Source organism: Gossypium raimondii, chromosome 12 (assembly GCF_025698545.1).
Source record: "Gossypium raimondii isolate GPD5lz chromosome 12, ASM2569854v1, whole genome shotgun sequence".
Classification (NCBI taxonomy): Eukaryota; Viridiplantae; Streptophyta; class Magnoliopsida; order Malvales; family Malvaceae; genus Gossypium; species Gossypium raimondii.
Window position 1 is genome coordinate 27,459,180 of NC_068576.1, and position 13,753 is coordinate 27,472,932.

The following is a 13,753-nucleotide window of genomic DNA, read 5'->3' on the forward strand; positions in this document are numbered from 1 at the left end:
ACTAAGAAATTTCAAAATGACACACAGCTGTGTCATCAGGCCATGTGTGTCACATGACCGGGTGACAGCCAGTGTTCCAAGTCGTGTGAACCTAAAAATATACCTAAACCAAGCCATTTCAAGGCCAAATCTTGCATAACTAACCATTTCATTTTAGGAACACATTCAATGACTTTAAACATCATTCAAACACACCTAAACATGCCATTTCAAACATCCTAACTTACCTAACCAATGTGCCATCATTGACACCACAATGCATTTCATGACATTACACCTTCAAGTTGCATATACATGTTATAATTTACACATCAAAACATTAATTTCCATTTCATACCATAGTTAATCATAATGTCAATATTTTCATTCTTAATAAACAAGCCTATATTAGTAAAACATGCCTAATTCCATTTGTTTCCCAATCACACAACACAAGCTCAAATAAAACTTGCTCAAAACTAAGAACCAATATCATACATACAAAAGGGTCCTAATACATGACATATATACCAACTAAAATCAAACTCTACCAAAGATTTCCCGGATAGTGTGATTTCTTATGCTGATCCGATCTTCTGAGCCCTTGAAACGTAATCTACAAAATGAAACAAATACGGGTAAGCTTGAATAAAGCTTAGTAAGTTCATTTAATAAATAAGCCTTTCCAACCAAACATAGTAATCAATTTAAAATTAAGAAATGAAATTTCCGTAAATTGTAACTTTTGTCTGAGAAGTAACAATCTGTACAGTATTTCAGTATATTCAGTGAGGAATGCTCATTTGAGCATCTTTTAGTAGAATCAGTAGGTATGGCTCGATAGGGCATATGTTTCAGTAGATTCAATAGGCAATGCTCATCTGAGCTTCATTTAGTATATCGGTGGATATCGCTCGCTGAACTTCATTCGGTATATAATATAACATTCAATAATATCGTATTAAAAGAGAACATAAAGATTATTAGAAGCTTAAATAAATGCACAACTTACAGGATTGATTTGCAATAACAACTCATAATATCTCAATTAGTGATCGATGTCATTTCAATTCATTATTTCCATTTCCAATCATACACATCAATATAATCCAACATTATGCAATTAAGTTCATATAATATATATAAATGTACTAAAATTAAACCCAACGAACTTACAGACTAAACTGCAGCAATGGTAGAATATAAGGGCTACTTGGTAATTTTCTCTTTTCTTCGATTTTTCACTCGTTTAGGATCTAGCATGCAACCCAAAGCTCAATCGAAAGCTTCTCCGTTAAACTATGGTGGTTTTGGCTTTAAAAAAGATGAATTGAGAAGATGATAGTCATTTTGGCCTTTTGTTTTATTCAAATTTACTTAATTACAAAATTACCATTATAGCCTTAAAATTTTAATGAAATTTCTTGTTATTAGCAACCCAAACCGTCCATTATAATTATTAAAGGTTTCATTACCATTTAAATACCTTATCTTTCATTCTAATTAGCATCGATGCCTTTAATTTAATGGAATTCAACATTTGCAAGTTTTACGATTTAGTCATTTTCACTTAATTAACTATCTAAACGATAAAATTTCATAACCAAATTTCAACACGACATTAATTCAATTTTAAATAATTAATATTTACTATCTAAAACATTAGAGTTGTGGCCCGAAACCACCATTTTTAATCATACAAGAAAATAGATTAATTAGTAAATCCTCGTTAATTAGGAATTAATTGCAATTTACCACAATCTAGAGAATTCCTTATCATTTCTATTATTAGGTCATTTAAAGAGGGTCCAATTATACAATTTGTCCTTCAATTATATTAAATTCCAATTAAACAAACTTATTTACAAATTAGCCTTAAACTAATTAGGACTAAAAGAATAAATAATCCAAAAGCTAGTGGAATGATTGACATCCACCACCGCTTGGACTTTTTGATTATGGTCTAATCACCATTTTGGTCCCTTTAGTATTTTAAATCTATAGAGATTAACTTTTACCTCTTTTACAACTTAATCCTTTTACCTCAATTAAGCAATAAATCATCAAAATTATTAGGCCCAACTTCAATTCATATATAATATGACTTTGTAAATATTTAATAAAAATATTTATAACTTTATATTATGGAAACGAGGTCCTAATACCTCATTTTCAATAACCACTTAACTTTTGAACCCAATCACTTATACTAACTTTTAATTCAATTGTTTAAAATCATCAAATCAAAATGTAATATAAAAATTACTATTAGCTCGTATAATTTTAATACCAATTATATGAACTAACTCATTGAATTTGTGGTCCTGAAACCACTATTTTCGACACCACTGAGAAACGGGCTGTTACATACTCTATTTGGGCATTCCCTCAGAAAATGTTCTTTCGAACCACACTTATAACATTCACCTGTCATCTTACGACACTCTCTAAGATGTCTACGATAACAATGGGCATAAAGAGGCCATCCAGACCACCAGTCGAACCACCAGTGCTAGTAACAACATTACTCTGTTGTTTAGAATGACTCAGTCGAGACCTACGTCTCACACCCCTACCAGAGCTGTAATTACCATGCCTCCTCTTGGGCGGATGCCTAGAAGCATCATCGGAAGCTCAACCAAAGTCTCATCCACAGCCTTGGCTTTTTCCACATGCTTATCAAACAACTCTGCATTTTTGGCCACTAAATAAACCTAAATCAGACGATTGAGCCCAAAGTGTAACTTTTTACAATGATCCCTCTCAGTCAAAACCATCTCTAGAGCATATTGACTAAGGCACACAAACTCTGCCTCACAGTCAGCCATAGGTAAACTACCTTGCACAAGATCCAAATATTCCCGCTTACGAGCTTCCATATATTGCTCGCCTATGAACTTCCTCCTAAACACCTTTAATAAATAATCTCAAGTTAAACTATCAGCTATCGTACCTCTCTTAACTGTATTCCACCAATGATGCACCTCCCTATCAAGTAGGGACACGATATAACCCAACTTATCCTCGTCAGAATAGGATATCTACTTGGGGATCCATTCCACTCTTTCCAACCAATACTATGCTACGACTGGATCAGTTCCCTGAACCTCAGAAAACTCTTTACTGCCCAACGCCTGAGGACGTTCAAGCGGTAACCCATGATTTACAGGTGTAAGATTGACAGGTAGAGGAGCAAGGTTAGCACAAGTAATCCACTGAAACGCTCCAATTATCGATTCCATCAAAGGGCCTATGCTTTTGTTAGGTATTTTCACTCTACCCGGAGGCACAAGTGGTACGAAGTATGTACCATCCTCTTGAGCACTAGCTCTTACATTCACACACCTAGGAGGCATATCTAGTATTCTACCATACACAAACACATAAAAAAATAATAAATGGTGTGAGTGGCGGGGAAATGATCCAAGTTTTACTCCTGTAAGAAAGTTTTGGAATTAAAGGTCATGTGTTCCCATTCCTACCCCACATACATTACAATAAAGAGATATCACATGCATTTCAAGTAGCTAAAATAATTTTAATCTTTTGGTTCTTGCAACCCCACTACACACAAAATTCACCTAGGTCTGAGAGATATGGAACCTAAGCTCTGATACCACCAAATGGAACCTAAGCTCTGATACCACCAAATGTAACACCCCATACTCGTCCTAGACGCCAAACCAAATATCGAGATGCCATACCATCGTCTCACTACTAGTTCACCTAAACAACATGTTATTTCTCATGCATATTTTTTTCAATCAATAATAACATAGCATTATCATGAATTATAGCCATACGCTCACTTTTTGGTTGATAAACCATGCCAAGAATTCATAAAATATCATAACATAGGTATTAACCATGCATTAGGACCACTTACCAAATTTTCCCAAAAATGTTATGCAAGTATTGGTATTGCATCTATAGTATCAATAATTCCTTAAAGTAGTATCGATACCACCTGGTAAATCGATACCAAACTAGCATTTTGTTTCTCGTCAAATTTTAAAATGTCAGAAAATATTGATACCTTTCACAAGGTATCAGTAATTACACCCCAAATATCAATACTCAGGCCAGGGTATTGATACCAAATTGGTATTCTAACTTCTCGCACTTTTGAATATACAAAGATATCATTTTAAAAGCCTTAATATCGATACCTTTGCTAAATGTTACAAAAATTCAGCATATAAGAGAACTTAAATCATTCAAACTTAGTCCGTAAACATCATGCTTCATTCACTTGTCATATAAGCATCAAAATGCCTTAACAATAAACCAAACACCATGTCCAAGTTCACAAGCTCCCAAACATACACAATATGCAAATGATCGCAAATACGTCTTAACAAAACTGATACAAATGTCTACCACGTTGCATTTTTATTCCCTAGAACTAGAATAACCAAAACACCTACTACAATGAATAAAGAATGGCTTGGATCAATCTCTCGACGGCCACACCGTCCACACCAAGAATGCAACTACTTTACAAAGGATAAAATGGAGTAGGGGAGCTTAACAAGCTCTGTGAATGCCTTACAAGGATACAATGGAGTGGGGGAGCTTAACAAGCTCTGTGAATACCTAGAAAAACCACTATACAAACAAATCATCGTGTGTCAACCAAACAACACACAACATATTCCCAAATGTCATTAACTAAGTACCATAATTCGCATAATTGGTCATATTCCATGCATACTTTTACACATTATTTATACGAATGTTTAGGCATTTATATATTCTGACATGCATTAACCACATATAATCACAAATAATCACATATAATCACATCTAGTCACAATGTATGATAATTTGGCTCTTGAGTTTATAAAACATAAAGTGGACTTTATCACCACTCGTCGGATACACGGATCTTCAACACTCCACACATAGACTCGTAGAGTCAAACATATCCCATAATTGAAGCATATAGTTAACGCTCTCCAACACACCAAAAATACATATCGTAGTGAATGAAGCTTGGCTCACATTCCCTTATCTCTCTGAAACTATCCCTGGCATGCAAACTATATCCAACGGTTTCATTAAGTCACAAGGCCAAAATATCCATAATGTCATCAAGTATTACTTAGTGATTATCCACACGTATTCACCGCATAATCAAATCAGTAGAACATTATACAACTATCACATGGCATGAAAAACATACCCTTATATTTACCGTTACAACAGGCATCACAACATATTCATATTTCATCACATCATAATTCTCTTTATCACAATTCATAAACATATTTATCACATATTTAGCATAGGTAACAGGATACTAACTCTCGATTTCACGCAGTATTAGTCAACCATAAACTGATTCAAGTACAAATGGAAAACACAGTTCATCAAGTCCATGAACATAGTAGGGGCATTAGTTAAAGTAAACATGATGACCAAAAATTCATAATGCCCATACTGAGTCCTAAAAGTAGTTTTTAAGATGTCAGACACATTCACGTTCAACTGATAATACACTAACCTTAAGTCTACCTTAAAAAACACCGTGGCTCATCGGAACTATTCAAACAAGTAATCAATTTAACGCAAAGGATATTTATTTTCGATGCTCAACTTCTTCAACTGTGTATAGTCTATGCACAACCACAACGTACCATCCTTCTTCTTTACAAACAAAATAGGTGCACCCCACGAAGATACACTCGCTCGAATGAAACCTCAGTCAAACAACTCTTGCAACTGAATCTTTAGCTCCTTAAGCTCTTTTGGTGCCATGCGATAGGTCACAATAGACAATCGTGCGATACCAGAGAAGAGTTCAATACCGAACTCTACTTCGTGATCCAGCGACGAACTAGGTAATTCTTTCGAAAACATGTCAAGAAAATCCATAACAATATGGATATCCTAAACTCTGAATTCCTTGCTAACTGAGTTCATCACATAAGCTAGATAGGCTTCACAACCTTTCCCCATCATCTTCTTACCCTGGATAGTCGATATCACATTACACAAAAATCCAAGCCTCTCACCGACCACGACGATCTTTATCCCATCATTATTCCTCAGAGTAATCTATTTCGAAACAAAATCTACCTTATCCTTATGCTCAGTTAACCAACCCATACCAAGAATTACATTAAAACCATAAAAAGGTAATTTTATAAGGTCTACCGAAAAGACGTGCCTAATAGTACTAGAAAGAACATATGTTTTCTCCCTATTTATTGGTTAATTTTCTCTCTAGTTATCTTTGGCACATATTTTAGCATTTTTCAGCTCAGTAATTTACATTTTATAATTCAATGGATCTTAGCTTAGTTATCCTTAATTTTGTCATTTTTGGTACTAGTGTCGCTGCATGAGTGTTTTCAGATTGCGCCTAGAATTATCGCCGCACCTGATAGCAGTCCGGATAGGAACAAAAATGCGTGAGCTGTCAAGTTTGGTACAACTAACTTGTAGGTATAGAGACAACATGATTCTGATGAAAAGACACCTAGGCTATTTGAAAAGAGAAAAAGATATTCACATAAAAATAAGAACAGAAGGCTTTTTGAGGGGATCATCTTCTTCAACCTGTCCTTTGAAGCTCTCGGCTATGGCGACTTAAGTCTCCTACGAGTGAACCGACGTGAAAGGGATGCAAACCAGCTCTTGATGAGGAGCCTTAGTGTGAACAATAGGGAATAGAGAGATTCAAGTTGAGTTGGCTAGGAATAGTATTCTCCACTTGTTTCTTTTATTTTTCTTTTCTAAACAGCGGTGATTACTTTCTATTTCATGTTAGTATGGAAGTACACATGATTTTTGGGTTAAATGTTATTTTATTCTATCTTGCTTCTGCTGTTTAATCTTTGGGTTTGAATGTTTTTACCACGAAAGTGTTATTGCGGTCACTAACACTGGAAGGTGCAGTGACAATTCAAGCTAACAAGCATGACGATTAAAGTTGCTTGAGGATTAAAGGATTTTAATCCACTTGTTCTTAATAGTGTTCCACTGCCATCATCGGAAGGCATGGCTAACGTACATGTTTAAGTCTTTGATTAAATATAGAAGCTAAGCTTGGTAAGATATTCATTGCAATTTATTGCATCGACAATCACCTAACCTTTTATACCTTGTGCGCACTTAGCAATTTGTTGAATATTCATGTTGGGGATCCCAGTTTGTCATCATCATATTTTATATTGTTTTTTTAAGTTATTGCTTCGACACCTACTCTCACAATTTATCTTGTTTCTATTCATTTATTGCACTGACATTGATAGACAAAAGACAACCATCCTTGTGGGATTGATATAGGACAGACTCATATTTGTCTACTATACTTGCATCGATAATGTACACTTTCACATTATTGCTGTGACGTTAAACAGCCGATCAAGTTTTGGCCCCATTGTCGGGGATGTCGTTTGTTTGATTTTTGTTTTTATTTGTTTTTATTTCACAATATTTAGTTGTTATTGACTTGTTTTCTTTTTGTCCCTATTTTCACATTTTATTTTAGGTGTTGTATGACCCAAAGCTTGAGGCTTTGGCTAAGCTATTTACCTTGCATTTGTATAAATTTTTGTCCCATTTTTAATTATTTTTCTATTTTTGGGATCGTTCTAGCTTAATCTAGCTAGCCTGGGGACTAGTTTATGAAACTATTAGGGTTTTTCCATTATTGATGTACATGAAATTTGATGTTTGATGATAAAAATGGATAGTTGTTGTTAGATAAACAACTTTTTTAAAGAGATTTTAATGAAATTGTCAAATAGGGATTAAATTGAAAATTAGAAAATTATTCATGGTGAAATTATGAAATAAATGAAATATATGGCATGTTAGGGACCTATTTGATATTAAGCTATAGTGGGTTGTGATCGAATTTCATGAATTTCCATTTTTATGAGCTAGGGTCTAAATTGTAAAGAAATTAAAAGTACAAAGGCAAAATGGTAATTTTGCCAAAATATATTTTTGGGATAAATAGAATAAATTATATATAAATTGAGTTAAATCTATCCGTATAGATCAAGACAAACCTCATACGACTTTAGATCGGGGCAAAGAGAAAGTCTCAAATTAATCGCCTCAATATCGATGTATACTCATCGAGGTATGTTCGTGTAATTAAATTGTGTTTACATATTTTAATTGAATTATACATGTTTTGTGAAATGCCATACATATATATATAATGATTGCATATCCAATGACGTACGATGATTATTGAGCCCCGTTTGAACCTTAGGAATACGCAGGATACAAATGACATGTCATCAGAGTTTACATGATTTGGGTGTTGGTTCTAACATCCTACTAATGGCTGGGTCTGGCATGTATTGTGGATACTCCAGAGCTCGTGAGCAGCATCGTGTAGCTACGTTCTGACCCACAACTCTTAAGAGCATATCGATTTACAACTTAAGTGAGCATACATGTACATGATATGATGGATTACAATTATATGATTTACCACACTAGTGTGAGCTATCTCGGGTATCCAACGGTATTCTAAATGGTTCAATGGGAATTACACTGATACAGAATGGTGAAAGTTCGATATGAGCTAATACAGGGACATATGAGAATTACATTGAATTAGTACTACATGGCACATTGAGAATTGAAATGGATAATATATGTATAAGAGATATAATTATATGTTGTGTTCATTCTTGATTAATAATACATGTATATGAGATATAATTATATGTTGTGTTCATTCTTAATTACATAGCCTATGTTATATGATCAAATGGTTAACGTGTTTGGTGTACATGTTTAGGCTTTGGCCAAGTGTAGTTGGATTATGCCATGTTATCTTACCTATTATGTATTGAAATGGTAAGTTATGTTTTATGTTATACGAACTTACTAAGCTTATATGCTTACTCTATGTTATTTTACGTGTCTTATAGTAAATCGAAAGCTCGTTCGAGTTGGAAGCTTGTCGGAGATAAATCACACTATCCATTGGCTTTTTCAATACTTTCAGTGGTTAAATTTTGGTTATAATGGCATGTATAGGTATTTTGGCTAATGTTGGTCATGCGTTTTGGTTGTTGGAATGGCCATTTGGTTTGGTTTGTGATTTGGTACTTTGATGATGTTATGAGCTTAGTTTATGGCATGTAAATATTAGCCTTATAATGGTTGATGTTTCACTTAATATACTTGAATTTGGAAGATGAAATTATGGTTTGATTATGCATATTGTATAAGTCTTGAGATTTGTTGTGAATTGGTGCTTTGTTATGAAAGGCATATATGTCTATTAATGTTAGTGATTGAATGGCATTTTTGGTACCATTTGATAAGTTTTGGTATGTTTTGGTAAGTAAACTAAATGGCATGCATTGATGCAAATGTTCTTATAAGTTAGTTGCTCATTTTGACCAAATAGAGTACATGGTTATACATGTTTTCATGTTTTCATTTGAGGTGCCTAAGGGCATATTGGTTGTATATGATTATACCATATGTATGAAGCTAGAATATGTATGATTTTGGTGCCTGGTTATGGCTAGTATACATGTGCTTTTTTTGGTTGTACGTACATGTCTTGTTCGGTGAGAAAAATGGCTTGTAAAATGGCCTACTTTCGTCAACACGGGTAGAGACTAGAGGTGGTCATGGGCAGGGCCGGGCTGGGCCCAAACAAAATTTTAGGGCCATTTTCTAGGCCCGAGCCCAGCCCGACCCAAAATATGGGCCTAAAAATTTTTCCAAGCCTAGCCCGAAAGAAAATTACTAAGCCCGAGCCCGGCCCATATTAAATATATATATTTAATATATATAATATATAAATATTTGATTAAAAATAATATATATTTAATATATAATTCGGGCCAGGCCGGGCCTTGGCCAAAAAAGTTTTACTCGATACCCGGCCCATTTTCTAAACGGGCCTCATTTTTTGCCCAAACCCATATTTCGGGCCTATATTTTTACCCGAACCCTCTCATTTTTCAGGTGGGTCGTTAGGTCGGGTTGAGTAGCCCAACGCATGATCACCTCTAGTAGAGACACGGGCGTGTGCCTCAGCTGTGTGTGACATACGACCAAGCAACATGGCCACGTGTCACCTGTAGCTTTCAAAGGGTTGCAAGTCAGGCTGTTACACGACCTTACACATGGCCTGGCATATGGGCGTGTGGGGTTACTTCAAAGGGTACACGACCTGGCACACAGGCGTGTGGCTTGGCCGTGTGACCCAAGTCAGTGTGTTAAACGGGCACGGACATGGGCTAGGTGACGGTCGTGTGTCCCTACTTCAAATGCCCACACAGCTTAGCCACACGGCCATGACCCTTACATGTTGAAAATTTTCAATGTTTTCTGATAAATTCTCTGAGTTTTCGATTTAGTCTCAACTTGTTTCTAAAGCGTATTTAGGGCCTTGAGGGCTCGTATAAGGGACAATATGTATGTTTTGAATTTATTTTAATATGTTTATAGATATGATTTGAAAAGTTTGAAATTTATGTTCATTTGATTTGAAAACTCTGGTAATGCTTCGTAACCTTGTTTCAGCAATGGATATGGGTTAGGGGTGTTACATGAATAGTGCAAGACTCAAGGCTAATTGTTCATCCCTTTCCTTGTGTCTTTATTCTTCTCTTAAGTTGCTACTCTCTCCCTTTTCTCTGGAATTTTTCACTAGTTTTCCTAGAGAGAAAACTCCTCTCCAAATCTCCCTCAAAAAATCCTCCACTCTTTCTTTACTCTTTCCTGTTTTATAGGGCAGGTCCCCCCTCTTTCAGCACAAACTTTTCTCCCTCTTTTTTAGGTTGATTTATCTAGTACACGTCCAGCTGGCTGAGAGTGACAAGGACCAAGTGTTGCATCAACAGTTTCCTAGAATTTCCATGGCATTTGTGTTTGCAATCCATCTAACCTTTTTCCATGACAATATTTCACTTCCTTCATTCTCTTCCTCATTTTCTCCATCTTTTTTGCACCTATTGCATACAACAACCGATTCCCTTCTTCGAAACAACAAAAGTAACATGAAATTACATTTAAAGCACAATCCAAGTGTTACTATGCAATGTTCTAAAAATAACCTAAAAATGCTAAATATATCTACTTAAGAACAGGAATTTAATCAAACTTAAAGGTTTGAAATATAACTCTTTTCAAGGGTTATCAGCATCTCATTTCGGTTCATAATTTCACAATAACACAAGCACATATCTTACAAGATAAACATGAGTATAAGAAAGCTTACACTCAGAATTTAGAGTAGAGGTTTAGGCTACCACTAAATTCCCAAATAACACATTGAATTGTGTCCACAAGCAGTTAATCTAAACACTCACCACTACGCTTTTACCGAAATGCCGAAAGCTCAAACTAGGCTTTCCTAGCTTGTAGATGGTCCTAGTAAATCCAGAACTTCAATAAAATAATTCACACACAATACTTTTAAAAGTCAGCTAATAACTTATTACAAACAATAAAAAACATAAGCCTAAGCTATGTTCCCATGTAACTGAAACCTTTAACATAGCAAGCTTCACATTTGAATATCTCGGTCTGTACTCAATCTTTTCACCTAAAACCAATTACGTTCATATTTTAATTCACCTATCACTAATCCCCAACCTTTAAACTACACTAAAATACTCAGTTCATAGTATTGACTTTTTTAACATGTTTATTATTATTTTTCGACAACTCATTAAAACCTAAGAAATCCTTAATGATACTTCAAAACAAGTTTAGAAACCTTTTAATCATATCAAAACCTATTGATTAACACTTTGAAATCACATTTTTACTAAAAAATTCAAAATTCACCATTAACGGCTTTATTTTCAGCTTATGATGAAAACATGCGATTTAACGACTTAAAATTCAGTTTCAAATGTCTAATGACAGTAAAAACTAATAAGAAACTAAATGGTTGTCTTTGATGGAAGAATAAATGAGTTTTTAACACAAATTCAAGAAACCCACAAATGGAGAATATGAAGAAATTAATGATATTTTAAGATGTTTTCTTGAAGATTTATGGAGGTTAATACTTGGAGAATGATGGAAATCAAGAAGACTATGTTCGTGAATCAAAATTGAGTTCTTTGAGTTTGTGAAAGCAAGGAACGACAACATTAAGGAGAAAAGAGAAAACTATCTTGAAAATAAGCTGTAGGTTGGGGGTGTTTAGGTTCAATTTTAAAATTTGGTAAAACTGTAGTATAAATGCTCACAATTTTGACCCTGTTACAAATCAATCCTTTTTTTAAAATTAAATGTCTTTAAAAATCGTTTGCAAAAATTGATTTGATTTTCTAAAAACCATAGTCGAAAACATTACTGATAAACCATGGCACAAAATTTTGAACACTCTAAGGCTAAAATTTCTAAAATATCCCTAAAACTCTTGGGCCCCATTTTGGGGTGTTACATTTGGCGATTAGGTGAAAGCGCGAACGGTGAGTGTTTTGAATCGTTGCTTGTAGACAGGATTCTTAGTGTTAAATGGGAGCTTAGGAGTAGCTAAACCCCTACTCTAACTTTCGAGTGTAAGTTTTCTTATTCCTCTCGTTACTTTCGTGTGATATGTGATTATACAATATGGATTATGTTTTATGTTGTGTTAGTGTAATATGAGATTATGCTTGAGATGGGTATTGTGGAATATTTGTTAATTGTGGGGCATGTTAAACGTGTCAAATGACAGTGATAATGTAATATCCCTAAATCGGGTCTAGTAGTTTCGGGTATTTTTTTAGTTTTCGGGTGTGAAATTAGGAATTTATAGAGTTTCTAGTAATTTTTAATTTAATTTAGTAGGTTAATTTAATCTAGAATCGATTAAACAATAATCTAGAAAATAAAAAATATTTTCAAAAATTAATTTTAAATATTTTAAATAATTATTAGTGAAAATAAACAATCTCGGTTGAAATAGAATTTTAAAATATTTTTATTGGGGATAATTTGAGTAAAATTAAAATATTAATTAAACAGGATTTAATTGTAAAATGAGGGAAAAATTAGAGTAATTATACGAAAAAAAACCTTAAATTTTTGAATTTTGGAGGGAAAGGATTAAATGGTAAAGTAAGGGAAGTGTGGGAGTGGCTATTAGGCAAATTTCCCAATTTTTAATTATTTGGTGGGTGGTTTCTATTTTAAAACTGATGTTCCTAGCCCACTTTCACACATTTTACATCAGATTAGAAAGCTTTAAAATTTGTTTTCTTTGTATGATTTTAAAGATATATCATCAGAGAATAGATCCAACCAATTTCCTTCTCAAAATACTCTATCAATTCACCCGAAATTATTCTCAAAATTAGCAAAAAATATTCTGAAATTTCTCAAGTTTCTTGAATCAAGATTTTCAATCAATGAATTTAGAGCAAATCAAAGGTAATCTTCAATCCTCAACTTGTTTTTATGATGATTAGAAACATTTTACATGATTTGAAAGTCAATTAAATGATTTTTATCAATGTCATCTTCTTCCAAGAACACATGGTTCTTTAATGGCGGATCTTGAATTTTGAGAAGAAATCCACAAACCAATGGATGTTCCAACTCAAAATAGATCTATTAAAAGGTTTTTGATCTTATTTATCAAGATTAAACATGATTTGTGAGGTAATTTAAAGAAATTCAAATTTCATCATCTTCATGAATCGAATTTCCAAAATTTTGTGAAATTGATTTAAAGATGAAATTGATGCTTAGTATAAGTGTATTTGGTTTAGTATTGATGATTGAAAGTGTTTAAAAGGTCTGGAGAGATCGATTTTTTGAGGAATCGAGTTTTTAACTT